The sequence below is a fragment of the Cavia porcellus genome, unplaced genomic scaffold (genome assembly GCF_034190915.1).
Source record: "Cavia porcellus strain 051 isolate PalLab524CR breed Dunkin Hartley unplaced genomic scaffold, mCavPor4.1 scaffold_24, whole genome shotgun sequence".
Lineage (NCBI taxonomy): Eukaryota > Metazoa > Chordata > Mammalia > Rodentia > Caviidae > Cavia > Cavia porcellus.
Window position 1 is genome coordinate 1,700,136 of NW_026947507.1, and position 16,771 is coordinate 1,716,906.

At 37.8% G+C, this 16,771-nt stretch overlaps 1 non-coding gene across 1 annotated transcript; it reads left to right on the top strand.

Annotated features, from left to right (window-relative positions):
• Positions 1–3,047: 3,047 nt before the first annotated feature.
• Positions 3,048–3,182, top strand: LOC111754776 (small nucleolar RNA SNORA2/SNORA34 family). The gene has a single exon (XR_002789442.1). It is a non-coding gene; the product is annotated as a small nucleolar RNA SNORA2/SNORA34 family (small nucleolar RNA).
• Positions 3,183–16,771: the final 13,589 nt, after the last annotated feature.

Below are 16,771 nucleotides of genomic sequence, written 5' to 3' on the forward strand. Positions count from 1 at the left end.
TTCTATTTAATCAATATTCATGCTGTTCCATCTGGATACATCTCATTTATGTATGTATGTATGTATGTATGTATGTATTTATTTTTACTTTAAAGAGAATAAAACGAAGTAAAATAAACCAGAATAAAGCCAATCAAAACAGATCAGTGTAAGTGACACAGGACTTCAGAACAATAGGAAATCAACAGTGGTTACCATAATGCCTCTTGTTGTCTTCAAAATTGCTGCAGATACTTTCAGGCATAGTAAAAATCAAACAAAACAACAGAATAGATCCAATAAAAACAAAATAATGAATTCAATAATGGACTTCAAAACAAAATGATAGTAAATCCAAAATGGCTACCATAATATATCTTGCTACCTTTAAACAGCTTCCCATGCCATTAGATATAATAAAACCAAAGAAAACAGAATAAAATCCAGCCCTACAAAACAATGAAAATGATACAGGACTTCAAAACAATATGGTAGGAAATTAACAATGGCTACCACCCTCAGAAGGAGATTCCCAATAGCTGGCACATTGCATATTGTTATCCTCTGAACAGGAGATTAGACTACTGGCTTGAGGCCTGCAAAGTCAGTGAAACACTTACCACTACAAACATTAAACTGTATGTTACCTCACTAGCTATCATCACAGCCTGTGTTTCTCCAGATCAGCCAGTTGCTTACGGTGGGGGTGGTGGGGAAGGGAAAGTTGACTCTTCTTGTTTCCCGACCCATGCTGGAAAGGGCTGGCGTCTGGCTCTCCCCACAGCTGCTCACACATGGTGCCGATTCATAGGGAGGGCTTTGTTTCTTGGTGTCTTCTTGTTCTCTTCCCCCACAGTCCATGAATCTGGATACATCTCTTTAAACAAATGGTCCCACATGTATTACGTACCTGTGAAATGTCTCACACCATCTTTTTACATCAGGATATTTCATTTGGATTGAAAGAGGGGAGTGATGGATGAAACCTGCTCTTCACAAGTGGCACTGTTTGTTTACTCACTAGAAGTGATAATTATCTCCGTAATATACTTAATTGCTCCAGGCACCTGGTATATTCTATACTTCAGATAAGGTTAGTTTTATTCTTTTGTGAACTGAACTTGGTGTTCACAAAAATCTATAAGACATAATTTAGTTCTCCCTACTTGCCTTCTAAATATTAAAGCTATTGAAAGATGATTAAATAGATTATGTAAATCATGGCCATTGCGTCCACTTTAAAGGTTAATCCTGTCATCATAGCCAGATAATTAATTTGAGTTCATTTCTACGCACTAATTCTCAAAAAATCCAAGGTGTAATGGGTTGCAGTACTCCATTATGGAGGTGTTGTATGCCTGGCTATGATAAAATTCAGAAGCAACACATCTCAAGGCTTTGAGAGTGAAAGTAGCTTTGGGGAACTGATGGGCCCAATGCATCATGGGTTAGTGTAAGATATACTTACTCTAGAATTTTATGAAATACATTTTACTGAGTGCTACAGTTTGGATGAGCACCTACCAAAGATTCACAAGCAAAGCCTTGGTCCCCAGGTTGGCACTACATCAAGAGATGGGCTCCTAGGGGACAACCTTAGTCATTGGAAGTTATGTCCTCAGTAGAGATTTGGACCCCAGTCTGTACCTGGCTTTCTCTTCTCCATTTCCTGGCTTGAGATAGAAAAACTCACTTCAACAAATACTTTCATTGTGAACTGTCACCTTTACCAGGGACTTGAACTTCTACACTATGCACTGAAAAACCTGTTCTCTTTATCAAGTTACTTCCCTCAGACATTTCATAGTGATGCAAAGCTGACCAATGCACTAATGTAGCCTCTTCTGTCTGTCCCTTCTTTCACTGGAATGCCACACATGGTTTGCTTTCGTGGACTCTGGGACAGTCCTGTTGCTTCAAACAGAGAACTCCACTCACTTTCCAAAATTATGGCCCGGAGAAACCATAATAGGCATTTTATGGCTTCTATTGCCCATTTATATCTGTGCTTGAGCACCTCTAGCTAGTCACCTCCATCCTCCTCTAGGGAGAGCCAGCAGCTTGTAACTCTTCTGCATTGATGACAGATTCCTCTTCACAAGCTGGCCTGCTGAATCCTCTTCACTGATTCATTCATCTGAGTTAAAGGTGGCATTTATTCAATTTTTGTGAGCATTTCCTAAAAAATAGAATACAGAAATATAAATTTAAATTTAGATAAAAAGGATATATTTAGAATGTGAAAAGAAATCACAAATTTTAAAAAGGTAGTATTATAAACCTATAAAATAACAATAACTTGTTTTTTAACTTCCTGACAAACATTTATGATACATTTTTAAAAATTTTTTGCCTCCTCATTCTTTCATCACTTATTCAGATAGCAAATTAATGAAATAATTTTCTATAGAGAGATAGGAAGACAATTTAGACTTTCTTTAGCATAGATCATCAGAACATATTTCTTTTTATGGATAACTGGTTTGAGTAAAAGATTCAAATTCATACACAAAACTTACTGTGTTTAGCACTGATTCAGATGTGGGCTCTACAAATATAAGGGTTTCGATAAATTCTATTTTATGTTCCTTATTAAAAGGAAAAAATAGGGCTGGGGATTTAGCTCAGCAGCATAAGTGCCTGCCTGGCAAGTGTGAGGTCATGAGTTTGATCCCCAGACTGGAAAAAAACAAAAACAAAAAAGGAAAAATAGATTTAAAGAGAGTTTATAGTTATATAATTAATATATTCCTGATGAGAGAGATTTAATTTTGAATTTAATTTTAATTTCTGCTTTAGTTGTCTTCATGGGATTAGAGTTTTTCTAGACTAGCTTGGCTTGAAACATTTCAAAACGTCTCTCTCCTCCACTAACTAGATACTGTACTTTCCTGACTTTCAGCACAGAACTTGTTCATGTCTTGATGAGAACTCTGGGCCTGGTAAGATGCTGAGTGAGTCAGCACAATCCGTGCTAGGTATGTTCCTGGAAATCATTATGTGAGGATGATTACGCATGGAAATTATTAAAAACTTTACAAATATGTTCCATTAAACCAGACTAAGTGCTGACCCTAAATCAAGGCTGGCAACTTCCTCGCTATTGGTTTCAAGCAGGAGCCTAAAGAGACATCTTTCTATGGTCTGTTGCCCATTTCAGAACTTGGGCAGTGAAATGGTCAGTTCATTAGAAAGAAACAGCTTGAAGCAAGCCCTCTCCCATGGTGAGCAGCTGTGAGTGTGATAGGAAAGGCAGCCACCAGGCGTGTACTGGAGCCCGTGCCATGCTGGGACCTGGAGCACCGGGAAACCAAGCAACCGCTCCCGCCTGCTTGTTTTGTTTTGTTGAACTTCAATATACATGAAAGCGTGGACAGCTATTTTGAGGAAAATGAGAAACTCTAGACAGCCATTAGTGACTTCCCGATGGTCTGATTTTGAAGACCTAAAATGCCTTCCTCATTCTGTTCTGATCAGTTTTATACTATGTTGTTTTGTATGAATGCTCTGTATGTGAAGACATGGACAACTATTTGGAAGAAAACAAGAGACAATATGATAGATAGTGATAATCTCAGGTTGTCTAGCTTTGAAATTTATCTCTTACCTTGCTTTCTTATGTCCTATTTTGTTCTGTTTTGTTGTGTTTAATTTTACTCCCCTTAAAAAAAAAACAACAGACTAAGTGCATCTCCAGCTCAAACTCCCCTCAGCTCTATCTTCAGAGACCCGCAGACAGTTCATGACTACCTGATAAATGTGGCAGGAGGACGGACGAGAACATACTCTCCCATTTTGCTAACCGTGTGATCTCATTAGGACATCGTTGTGCTTTTCGTACATGTTGTGTCTCTCTGGAAATGGAAGACCCCCTCCTCCACCCTCCCCATGTCTGCCTCTGAGAATCAGGGGTTCCCAGCTTTTCCTGCTGACACTTTGTCCTATTCACTGAACTTTTGGCACTGCATCACACCTTTGCCTGTTTGAACTCATTTCTTTTGACTTCTCTCTTGGATTATTTTTCCCATCCTGTCTCGGAATGTTTCATTCTCTCAGGATGCAGAGCATCTCCCAAAACTTCATCTTCTTCCGAAGTAGACATCTGTCACTTACACCCACAGCATCCACGAGTTATGAATATCTACCTTATGTAGGATGACAACAGGATATGTTACTAGAAAATTCCTCTAGGGAATTAGCTCCTATCGGTCTGTCTGGAGCCCCCTGGTTTGGTCCTAGGAAATTTCTCCAGCGTGTGTCATTTAGGTTCTCAAATATACAGGGATAACAGAAGGACTGGTTTAAACCTGCTTCTCTCCAGCTGTTAATTATCTAACATCTGTAAGACTATTCAGCAAAGACAGCAAATTTCCCCTGAATAGGCCTTCCCAGACTCATTAACAGATAATACATCAGTCCATTTACATTACTTTAATAAAATACCATAGACTATATAGTTTACGGTAAAAAGAGGTTTACTTATCCCACAGTTTTGAAGGCTGAAATTTCAAGTAGCATGGCACCAGCCCTTGCAAGGGCCTCCTTAACTGTATCATTTTATGGTAGATGGCAGCATGGTAGAAATAGATATGAGAAGAGAAATCACAGGGCAAGACAGAAAGCCAGAGTGATAGGAGGGCCCGTCTTGCAAGAACTTATTCTAAAAGACTGTCATTAATTTTCCAATAACCTGATTACCCTGTTTTAGGCTCTATCTCTTTAACATTCTTTAACATTGCCTCACTGGGGATCAAGTTTCCAACTCAAGAATCTTTGAGGGACCAACCACCCCCAAACCATAGCAACAGACAACAAAAATACAGAGATCTTTGAGAGAATATTCTAAACTACCCTCTTATATCTGCTTCTTTACCAGCAGATATAATTTTTTTCCTTGAATTTTTCTATCTTCTGATTTATTTCTAGTTTTATCAATTCCTTCTAGATTTTAATCACACTAGAAGACAGCAGGGTACCAAAAATATAATTTAACAGCCAGACAGATCTGAAAACTCTGATTTCTCACTTACTGGCTTTGTGTGGCTGAACAAGTTATTCAGTGCCTCTGAGCTGTAGCTTTCCCGCCAATACTGTTAGCATAATGACAACAATGACAATGGTATGTGATACACACAAATTGCTTTTTTTAATACTGGGAATTACACTCAGGACCTTCTCACTGAACTGTATCACCCACATCCCCTCCTTTTACATTTTCTTTTGATAAAGGATATGAGTAAGATGCTAACTGGTAAGCTTGCTTCCCTTAGCTTCTGCAAATTTCATAAAACTGTCTGGTGCTAAATTGTTGGTCATGACCAGTTTGATGTAATGCCAGGATATCAGGGAGATGATGCTTTGAGTTCTTTCCAGGTAACATGCAGAGGCAGAGTCCTGCACCCCAACACTCCCCACTCCTTGCTGGCTTGCATTTTTGTAAAGAATACAATATCCACCTTTGGTCTTGTGACAATGACTATAACAATGGATTGACAAAAGCTCTAAAAACTCCGGGGGCCTGGTGGGCAGCCAGTGTCCTGTCAGTTGAGCTGAGTAGTACTGCAGAACCTGCCTCCATGGAACAGGCTATTCATGCCCCTTAGTTTTAAAAGTTGATCTTATTGCTAACCAGAGGCTGTGGCAGCAGGAACATCAGCATTGTCTGCTGGGTGAGATGGTAGAATGTTCTGCACATCTTGTCTCACAGGAAATGTTCCATGGATTCAAATGCAAATGAGTATTGAGCCAGCCTGTACTTATCTGCATTTGCTCTCAGTGAACCTGGTTCCCCCTCAAATTCACATTATGTGCATTTCTAATACTAAAATGCTTTTGTCAAAGCAATTTTTTTCCTTTCCCACCCTGTCCATATTGATCTGCTTTTGTAAATCCCCTCCTTCTCAAGCCCTCTTGCCCTCACTATCTTGTTTACTTTTGCCCTTGTTGCCCTGGTCCTCCCTAGTGGTGATCCCTCCAGCTGATCTGCTCTGGCTTCCTTCCGCGGCCCGCTAGCCGAGGGTCTGTCTTTTTCCTGAGAGCCTTTGCAGCTGTTATCACGCTTTGCTCCCTGGCCCTGACCCTTGTCCTGGTTCTACTGAAAGCACTCAACTGACTGTGGACATCTGTAGAGGACCAGGAAAACTACATGTGCCCTGAATCAGATGTCAGATCTTTAGGGGCTCAAGCTTTTTGTAAAGCAAATTTCATTAAAGTCTAACATATACATTTGAACTGTGAGCAACATGGGTTTGAACCATGTAGGTCCACTTTTATGTGGATTATATTTTTAGGAAATTGTAACAATGGAAAAGACTTGTGTGCAAGCCATACAGTCTAAAAATATGAAATTTTAAAGAAAAATGTATATCATGAATGGATAAAATGTTTACATATAATTTAATAATATGCAACTATAAAATATATACAATCTATTATATAAAGTTGAAATTGTCATAACTTTTGCATACAAAAAGTTCTAAATTGTATATAGTGCCATTTGCAGTTGAGAGAAATATACACAAAATGTAAAAAAGTGTCAGTATTAACTCGTAAATATAGAGCTGGGGAAATCAATCTCAATTAGTACTCTCCCCCCCACAGTTAAATTGTGTATCTATATAAAATTAACTATAGTTTATAATGTGCATTTTAGTCAGCTTTTTATTACTGTGGCAAAATACTTGAGACCTGTTGCAGTTTATGTTAGGTCTGAGAGAAGGGGAAAGAGAAAAAGGAGAGGAGAAGAAGTCCGTGGGAGGAATGGAGTGGACGGCCGTGAAAGTAGTGGGCAGCGGTGACTTTATTCCAGGAATGTGGGGAGGGCCCCCCCCTGCCGGCCCGGGCGCAGCCTCCACTGCACCCGGGGGGCCGTGGTTAACACGGGGAGAGGAGACTGGCGCGCTGGCCGCTGGAATCCGGCGATCTCTCTCTGGCGAACTCTCTCTGACACGTGGCGTGGGGGAATCTAAATAGCCTAAGCTTAGGGCAGCGCCCTAAGGCCATTAGAGATGCACAGGTATCTCATTGGCGCACAGGTTCTTAAGGATGGGGATATAGGGTTACAATCAAGTCCATAGGGGGCGGGGGGGGGGAGTTTAGCTGCAGCCTTTTCTGGTTACAGTGTTCAGTCTGAGCCAGCAACTCTTTCAGTATATATTTATGTGATCCCCAAAACCTCATGTAATCATGGACAGGGATTTGGGGAAGTGATTGGATCATAAGGCTGCTGTACTCAGTGGTGGATTAGTCCACTGATGAATGCATAACGAAATGTGCTGTTAGGAGATGAGGCCTGGTGGAGTTTGGTACCGGGCGCACGTGGCCTATATCTCTCCTTGGCTCCTCCTTTACTCTCTGTCTCTTGGCTGCCATCAGATGAGTAGCTTTCCTTCAGCAGACTCTTCTGCCAGGTCGTTATTGCCTGGATCCAGCTGGTCATGCAAGGACTGAAACTTCTAAAACATGATCCAAAATGAACCTCTTCTTCTCCTTTAAATCGTGAGTATGGGATATTTTGTTCTGGCAAAAATGACTAAGAATACCAAAGGCTGAGGAGCAAGCTTTCAGTACATGGGCCTTGGCGTTCATTTCCATTCTGAAGTACAGTGGACCACTGTAAGAATTTCATAGCCACTTCTTACTGCCATTGCAGTGAGCTCAAGCCTATCCGGTATCCACCTATGATACTGATCATCTCCACATCACAGTTCCCCTTCTCAGTAAATTGTACATAGCAGTAACAAGTGGTTCTTGTATTTTTTAATTTATGTAGTACATACAAAATATGGGCTAATCGACTTTTTATATTATTGGTAAAGTTTCTGGTCAACAGCAGGCCACTCACTGGGGAGTCAAAATTTATATGTAAATTTCTGACTATACAGGGAACTGAGCTCTTAACCTCTAAGATTAAACTATATTGAGGAAAATGCATAAAACACAGAATTCAATGAATTTTCACAACAGGAATGCATATACCCAGACCAAGCAATGGATCGTGAGAACATCACTAGAATCTCAGAGCCTCCTCTCCCTGTCCCCTACTACTCATTAGCTTCCTCTCCTAAGGGGACTCAGTATTCTGACTTCTTGACTGTAATTTTGGTCAGTATGGAACTTAATAGTAATAGAATAATATACTCTGTATTTCACTGCTTTACTCCTATTGTCACTGAAATTATCTGTGTTTCTGTTCATTTTCATCTCTGTGAACTATTCTATTTATGAATATATCACAGCTTTTGTATTCATTCTGTAATAAAAAGATTTTGGGGGATTTCTTTCTTCTGGGGCTATGAATATAATCCAGTACAGGTAGGTGAGTGTATGAACACATATCTGTTGGCCATATGCATACAGATATTGTGCCTGCCTCATAAAATAGAATTCATGGCTTTCAATGAGGTCGTTTTTATGATTATGGGTATTTTGATAGAGTCTGAGGAACTGTTGTAATTGGATGGCTTGTGGGATATAGTTTAGTTTTACCGTATGGATTGAATTGTACCCCCTATTTATAATTTAAAACTCTAACATTAATATGACTGTATTTCGAGATATTTGGAAACTATGTTTCAGGGGGTAATTAAGTTTAAATGAAGTCACAAATGTGGGTCCTTATATGACAGTGAACTTTTAAAAAGAGAGGAGAGAAAATTTCCTCCCCATCTGTATACGCCCTCCAAATTCTCTTCTCCAAACTACCTGAAAATCATTATTCTATTCTTTGTCTCTATGATTTTGACTGCTCTACTTCACTTGTCCTTTGTTGATGACTTATTTCATTTAGCACAATGTTCTCAAAGTTTATCCATGGCATTTATTATGTCAGAATTTCCACTTTCGAATGGAACAAAGTAGTGGATGCTTTAAGCTACAACAGCTGTAAGCGACTCCAGCCCAGCTTCCACCACCTCCCCTGGAGAGGGTGCTTGTCAGACAGCACTTTAGGGAAAGGCCATCTGAACCTGGGACTCAGAGCAGCTGTGAACTGGCTTCATCTCAGGGCTCTCACTGACTGGGTGAGGAACAACTGTGGCAGACGTTCAAGGTCAGGGAGCAAAGGTCAGACGAGAGACACTCAGAGTGTTATAGGCTGAACAATTCCAGCGCCAATCCCACAACCAAAGTCAGGATTAGCCTAAACTTCTGTAGAGTTGTAAGCACCAAAATTGGCGCCCCATCCTATTCCTTCTGTCGGCTCACTGGGATTATCCAGTGCCTCACCCTAATCCTAATGCAGAACTTCGAGATTCATCCAGCACAGATTTGAACTCTGTCTGCTTCTCGTGTCTACCAGTGACAGTGACAGGGACAACCTGAATAGGATACCATCACAAAACCTTAGATCAAAAAGATAACCACAGGTCTGAAATCACAAAGAAATTTCTTTTTTTTTTTTTCCTTTGCTTTTTTTTCTTGATTGTGTTTTTTAAAGTATGGACATTGTTTTTGTTTTGTTTATTTCTTGTTTATTTCTCCTTTTTTCTTTCTCCCCTGTCTTCATCAGTTTCCCAAAGCGTAAATAGTCTTCCTTTGTCCTTCAGTATTGCTTCTAATCTCTTTCTCATCTTTTATTTCTCTATTTTTTCCTATTATCCTCTTCAGTTTCTCTTTTCTGTGGGTGAAATTGCTCTATTGATGGGATATTTACTGAACATAATTTTCTGACTTGTTTTAGATTTTGTTACATAACTGTAAATTTTGTGCCAGTGGTTAAACCAGGCAAATTACCAGTAACTAGAGTTTTGCATTTTATAGATCATGTTTGATGTTATTATTATGACTGTTTTTACTCATTTAGAAAGGGGACATATTGTAATCAGTTCTACTTCCTTGTATGCCAATACTGAGATTGCAGGGGGGTGGTGTCAGAAAAAATCCCATAATTCAATACTAAAGAATTGGGTAAGAGGCTAAACAGACAGCAACATACCATGTCTAATAAATTGAAGGGGCAGCATCTTGAAATAGATGCAAAAGCCAAAAGCCAGCTACACCTAGAAGACACCTCTGAAAAGTATTCATTTCCCAAGGAGGTCTCAATACTAATAATAAAACTACCTAACGCTAAGCAATTTACAAGCATCAATGCAGAAAACAAATTTTAAAAATATAAAATAAGAAGACATAGAAGCAAGATGGAACCCCACACCTCCAGCTCACCCAAGACAAACCCAGGGGGCTGTGAAGTGGATCAAAAATCAACTAGCTGAACTTTTTGATATGGTAATAATGGAAGTAATAAAGCAGATCAGTTTCTAGAAAAAAATCAGAAATAATTACACAGATAACTAGAGGTGATGACCATAATGAAGGACATGGTTAGTGAATCCAGAGTAGATACAGATTTTTAAAAAAAAGAATCTTAGAAAAGTAGTGGAAACCATGAATGCCCAACATAAAAAATAACTGTATCTCATGAAATAGATTCAAACAAATTATCACAAAGATTAAAAATTCTATTAAAAGTATATACCCAAAAAGATATAATATCAGATCTAAAAGACAGGTTCACAATTAGCAATCATCAGATGAAAGACTTCTTAAAAATAACAAGGGACATATGAAAAAAATTAGTCTAATGGCTGCAAGATGATGCAAAGAAGAATAACATAAGATTGACTGGAATCAAATAAAAGCAGAAGATAGCATGAAGGACATTAAGACATGCTCACAGAAGTAATGGTATAAAACTTCCCAAGAATGAAAAAAGAATTTACATATAGATAAGTGAGGCACATAAACTCCAATTAACTATGATCAGAAAAGAAAATCTACACCAGGGCATTTAATGTAAGATTGCAGAAATTCAACAGAAGAACAGAATGTTAAAAACTGTTAGCCAAAAGAAATCAATCACCTATAAAGGAAAGCCCAAAAGAATCACAGAAGACTTCTCAACTTAAGTCAAAGAGATCTTGAAGTGAAGTATTTCAAGCCCTAAAAGAAAACAATCTCTAGCCCAGATTGATGTACCTCAAAAAGTTATTTTTAAAAAATTGATATAGAAAAATAAGATACTTCCATGATAAAGAACACTTGAAGAGTATCATGACAACTAAACTAGCATTCCAAAACTTTCTGAAGGATTCTCCAGAAAAAGACAGTAATTTCATGAATTCCAACAGAATGAAGCCACCAAGAAAGGCAAGCAATTAAATGGACAGGAAAGAAAGAGAACTAACAATAGGAAAATAATGTGACAAGGATTAGTTCACATCTATCACTTATAACTATCCAGGTAAATAAATGGTCTCAATTCATCAATCAAAAGAAGCAGGTTGGTAGAATGGATCAAGAAACAAGATCCAACACAATGTTGCATCCAAGAAACACATTTAGTGCAAAAAAATTCATAAAATAAAAGTCAAAGGATAGGAAACAATGCTCTATGCAACAGGAATTTGTAAAAAAGCAGGGTTATCTATTCTATGTGCAGACAAAGTGGGTTTCCAGCCAAGACTAATCAGAAGAGACCAAAAAGTTCACTACATACCTTGAAGGGAAAACTACAAGAGGAAGAGATAGCAATCATAAATATATATGCACTAAATCCTAGTGCACTCAATACATAAGGCAAATATTAATGAACATGATCAAATAAGCACTAATGCAATTGTAATGGGATACCTCAATATTCCACTGGCACAAATAGACAAACCAACTAGACACACAAGAAAAAGAAAAACAAACAAACAAACAAATATCAAAGCTGACCCAAGTCTGTGAACAAATGGACTTTGTAGATATCTAAAGAATGTCTCACCCCACAACAAAATACATATTCTTTTCAGCTGTGTGCAGGACTTTCTCCAAAATAGAGCACCTACTAGCTCATAGAACGCAGTTAAGTAAATGCAAAGGAACTGCAATTATCCCATGCATGTAATCAGATCATAGTGCAATAAAACTGGAAATCAATGACAAAGAAACCACCAAACTGCATAAATACATGAAAATTAACTAACACCCTCTTGAAAAACCTGTGGGTCACAGATAGAATGAAATAGTTTTTCTAGTTAAATGACAATGCCAGTATGATATACCAGAAGTTAAGGGATGCAGTGAAAGCATCCCCATAGAGAACTTTACAGTGGTGAATTCCCAAATCAGGAAAACTTAGCAGGCTCAAATAAATAATTAAATGTTGAGACTTACATTTTTAGAAAAAAGAGCAAATTAAACTCAAAGCATGCACAATGGAGAAAATCATAAAAACAGGACAGAAGTTAGTATAATTGAGACCAAAAAAAAAAAAAAATGGAATCAATGTTTAATTGAAGAGCTGGTTCTTTGAAAGATTAAATAAATGGTGAAGCCATTAACCAATCTTATCAAAAAATGGAAATAAAAGACTCAAATTCATGCAAATAGGAATGCAAAGGATTAAATCACAACAGATCCTGCAGAAACACAGAGAATCATCAGTACTTGTTTCAAAACCCAGTAGTCTAATATGATGGAAAATGCAGTAGAAATGGACAAATCTCTAGATACACATGGATTACCAATGCCGAATCAAGAATATATAAATATTCAAAATAACCCAATATCAGTCAGTGATACTGATGAAGTAATTAACCAGTTACCAACAAAGAAAAACGCTGTTCTCTACTGATTCCCTTATGAATTCTACAAGAAATTTACAGAAGATTTTGTTATGGTTGATTCATTGTCAATTTGAGAAGTTTAGAAGCTTAACTAAATGACTCAGCAGTTCTATATCTTACACGGTAGAAAACATGACAGAGGGCAGCGATTTATGCTCCAGGATGTTGTAATGGTTGATTCATCATGTCAAGAAGTTTAAGTGACTCAGCAGGGGGCCAGGGTCCTTACTTTGTAAATATCTTGAACCTGTGCAAGGACATGGTGTAATGCTACACCCACCAAGGGCAAGCAGCCTGCATACAATATAAGGGAGAAAAAGAGGCTTATTCTCTCCCTTCTTGCTCTTACTGCTTTTGCTATCTTCTGCTGCCTTGAACTGTTGCCCCTGTACAATGCCACCCTGCTTTGGAGACAGCTGATTATGGACTGAAACCTCTATAAACTATCAGCTAAATAAACCTTTTCATTGTTAATTTTGGGCATTGAGTAGTTTGCCTCAGCAATGAGAGAAAAGTAATTAAGACAGATGTAATACTACTACTCTTCAAATTCTTTAATGAAATTGGAAAAGGAAGCAATACTCCTAAACTCATTCCTGGAAGCAATTATTACCCTGATACCAAAACCAGAGAAAAGAGAGCTACAAGCCAACATCCTTAATGAACATAAATGCAAAAATCCCCAGTAAGATACTGGGAAACCGTGCAGCAAGTCATAGAGAAGATTATGCATCATCACCAAGTAAGATTCCTCCCAAGGTTTCAGGGATGGTTCAACATATTCAAATTAATAAATGTAATATATCACAGAACCAAGAACAAAAACCACATGATCATCTCAATGGACAAATAAAAGGTGTTTGGCAAAGTCTAACATCTATTTGTAATAAAAACCTAAAGAATAGAAGGTTTTTATCTCAATCTGATGAAAGGCATCTGTGAAAACCCAATAACTACACCATACTAACTGGTCAAATACTGAAAGTTTTCATTCTGAAATCAGAATTGGAACAAGACACAGTATACTACCAGTATTCCTGTTCAATATACTGCTGGAAACATTAGCCAGAGGAATTAGACAAGAGAAGGAAATCAAAGGAATTAGAATGGGGAAAAAGGAGCAAAATTATCAGTATTTGTAGAAGACATGATACTCAAATAGAAACCCCCAAAACTCCACCAAAAGATTCCTAAAATTAATAACTATTAGTATCGCAGGATACAGAGTCAACATTCAAAAATCAGTAGCATTCCTATAAATAAATAACAAACTCATTGAGAGAGAAGTTAGGGAAGTAACACATTTAATACCAGGGGTAAGAAAAATGAAATATTCAGGTATCAATATAATGAAGTAAAAGATCTTTCACTGAAAACTACAGTACTCTTTCAAGACTTTGAAAAGATTATCAGAAAATGGAAAGATATCTCTTATTCTTGGATAGGCATAACCTGTATAATGTTCATATACCCAAAATTGTTACATATTTAATGCAATCCCAATCAAAATTGTATACCTATTTAATACAATAACAATCAAAATTATCCACAGAATATAGTCTAAAATTAATTTGGAACCAGAAGAGATATACAATAACAAAAAAAATTTGGGACAGCAAAGGCAAAGCAGGAGGCATCATAATCCCTGACTTGAATTTATACTACAAATCTACCATGATAAAAAAAAATGGTATTGGCAAAAAAAAAAAAAATAGACCTGAGGATCAATAGAAAAGAATAAAAGATACAGAAACAACTCCAAACACAATCAGCTACCTGATCTTTGATAAAGGGGCCAAATACCTTTATTGGAAGAAAGATAGCACCTTTAATAAACAGTGCTGGACAAACTTCACACATGCCAAATATTAATCATAGACCCATATTTCTCATGATGCACTAAACTAAATCAAAGTGGATCAAAAATATGAATAGTAAAAAGGAAATGCTTCATCTGTTGGATGATAGAACAGGTGCAATTCTTGAAGACAAGTGTAGACAAAGACTGTGAGTGAAACCCTAATCACACAGGAAATGTTACAAAGAACAACAGGGATCACATCGTATGGGAAAGCTTTTGCACAGAAAAGAAACCACCAACAGAGTGATATGGTAACCCATAGAATTGGACAAATGTCTTTATTAACTATTCCTCAGACAAAGGATTAATATCTAGAATACATAAAGAACTAAAAAAAAATTGGGGACCAAATCCAAAATTGGGCATCTGAAATGAATAGATACATCTCAGATAAAGAAGTACAAATGGTAAATAATTGTATCAAAAATGTTCAGTATTACTGGTCGCAGGAAAAATGCAAATGACAACACTGAGATTCTACCTTACTCCAGAAAAAAATGGCTATTGTTAAGAAATCAACCAAAGAAATGCTGCTGAGGCTGTGGGGAAAAAAGGAACTCTTCTCCACTGTTGGTGAGGGTGTAAATTGATACACCAATATGGAAGTCAACACAGTGATTCCTTGAAATAGTAAAACTAGAGTTTCCATTTGACCCAGCTATTCCTTTTCTTGGTATCTTCCTGAAAGAGTTAAAAGCATCGCACCACAGCAACAAATGCATACCCAAGTTTGTAGCAGCCCAGTTCGTAACAGATAAATCTTGGAAACAGCCCAAATGCCCATCAGTAGATAAATGGGTAAAGAAAATGTACAATGGAATACTATTCGGCCATAAACAAATATAAATTTGAATGATTTTTAGGTAAGTGGATGTACCTTGAGAGCATAATTTTAAGTGAAATGGACACACTTGTTTAAATATCATCCTATTTCTCTTGTGTGAGAAACTGAATGGGTAAATAAGATGATAGCTATTGGGAAGTAGAAAAAAATGTTCAAATGGAAAAGAGAACAAAAGAGGGGCAGGGGGAAGGGAAGCAAGGGAAAGGGCAAAAAAAAAGAATAACAGGAAAAAATGAAAATAAAGTTTCTGCAAATGGGAAGAGGAAGAAGGGTTGAAGGGAGTGGAGGGTAACGGAGGAAAAAAGAAGCAAGATGTGTTATGTGAAGGGACAAATTCCCTATAATTAATGTGAGCATTATGTATATCAAAAGTGTCCCAACAAAGTTAATTTTAAAAACGAATTTCTACTTCAAGGGTGAATAATATTCATACATGTATTACATTTTTGTTTATCCATTCATCTTTGGTTTCCTTCCATATTTGAGGCACAGTGAATAATATTACTATGGATGTTGATATACAAACATCTCTTTGAGACTCTGTTCTCAATTCTTTGAGTTATACTCACAGAAATAATACTATTGCATCGCACAGCAATTCTATCCGTAATTTTTAGAGACCTGCCATACATTTTCTGCAGTGGTAGTTACCTCCTTACTTTATCACCAATACTGCACGAGAGTTCCTATTTCTCTTCATCCTGGCCAACACTCACTCTTTTCTGGAGTTTTGATAGTAGCCCTTCCAAATGCATGTGAAGCGATATCTCATTGGAGTTTCAGCTTGTTTCTTATAATGGTTATTGGTGGAAAAGTATTACATTAGCATTGCTAGTAATCATTTTTTTTTTGAGAAAAGTCACCAGAAAGGGCTCCTTGGTCACGTAGATATGAAGCAATTACTTGCATCCTGTTTATGGGATCCTGGTATCACCCTCTTGATTTCAAGGTAGATGCTTCCCATGAGATGTGGGTTTTGTGCCGTCTTAGCAGGTCTGAGTTTTTCCAGGTTATTTCCTTTTAAATTTAAATTTACACAGGAATCATAAAATATCCCGGAGTTTGGTAAATATGCTCTGTTAAAGTTTTTGTCCAGCGTTGTCTGCAGGTTGTTGCAGAACACGAGGAACTCGGAGGATTGCTGATTTCCTGCTGCCCTGCCTCTTTCCTTTAGAGCTCTCTGTCTCATCCTTCATGTAATATGTGAGTTCTGCCAAAGGAGGGCTCTTGCAGCCTGTTCTAGGGGCAGTCGCACAACCCAGTCCCAACTGTCAGATTCATTTGGAACTCTAAGCAGGCCAGGGGCAGATGCAAGGCTACTCACAACCCTTTTATGCTATTGTTATAGATACTGGGAGAGAGCCCATTGAGGACTTCCCAGCCTTGAATCTGCCCACAGCCATCTTGCCACCACAACGAAAGTCTTTCAGACAATATAGCCAAACAGGTGAGCCTGGAAAGAAACAAAGGTCCCCT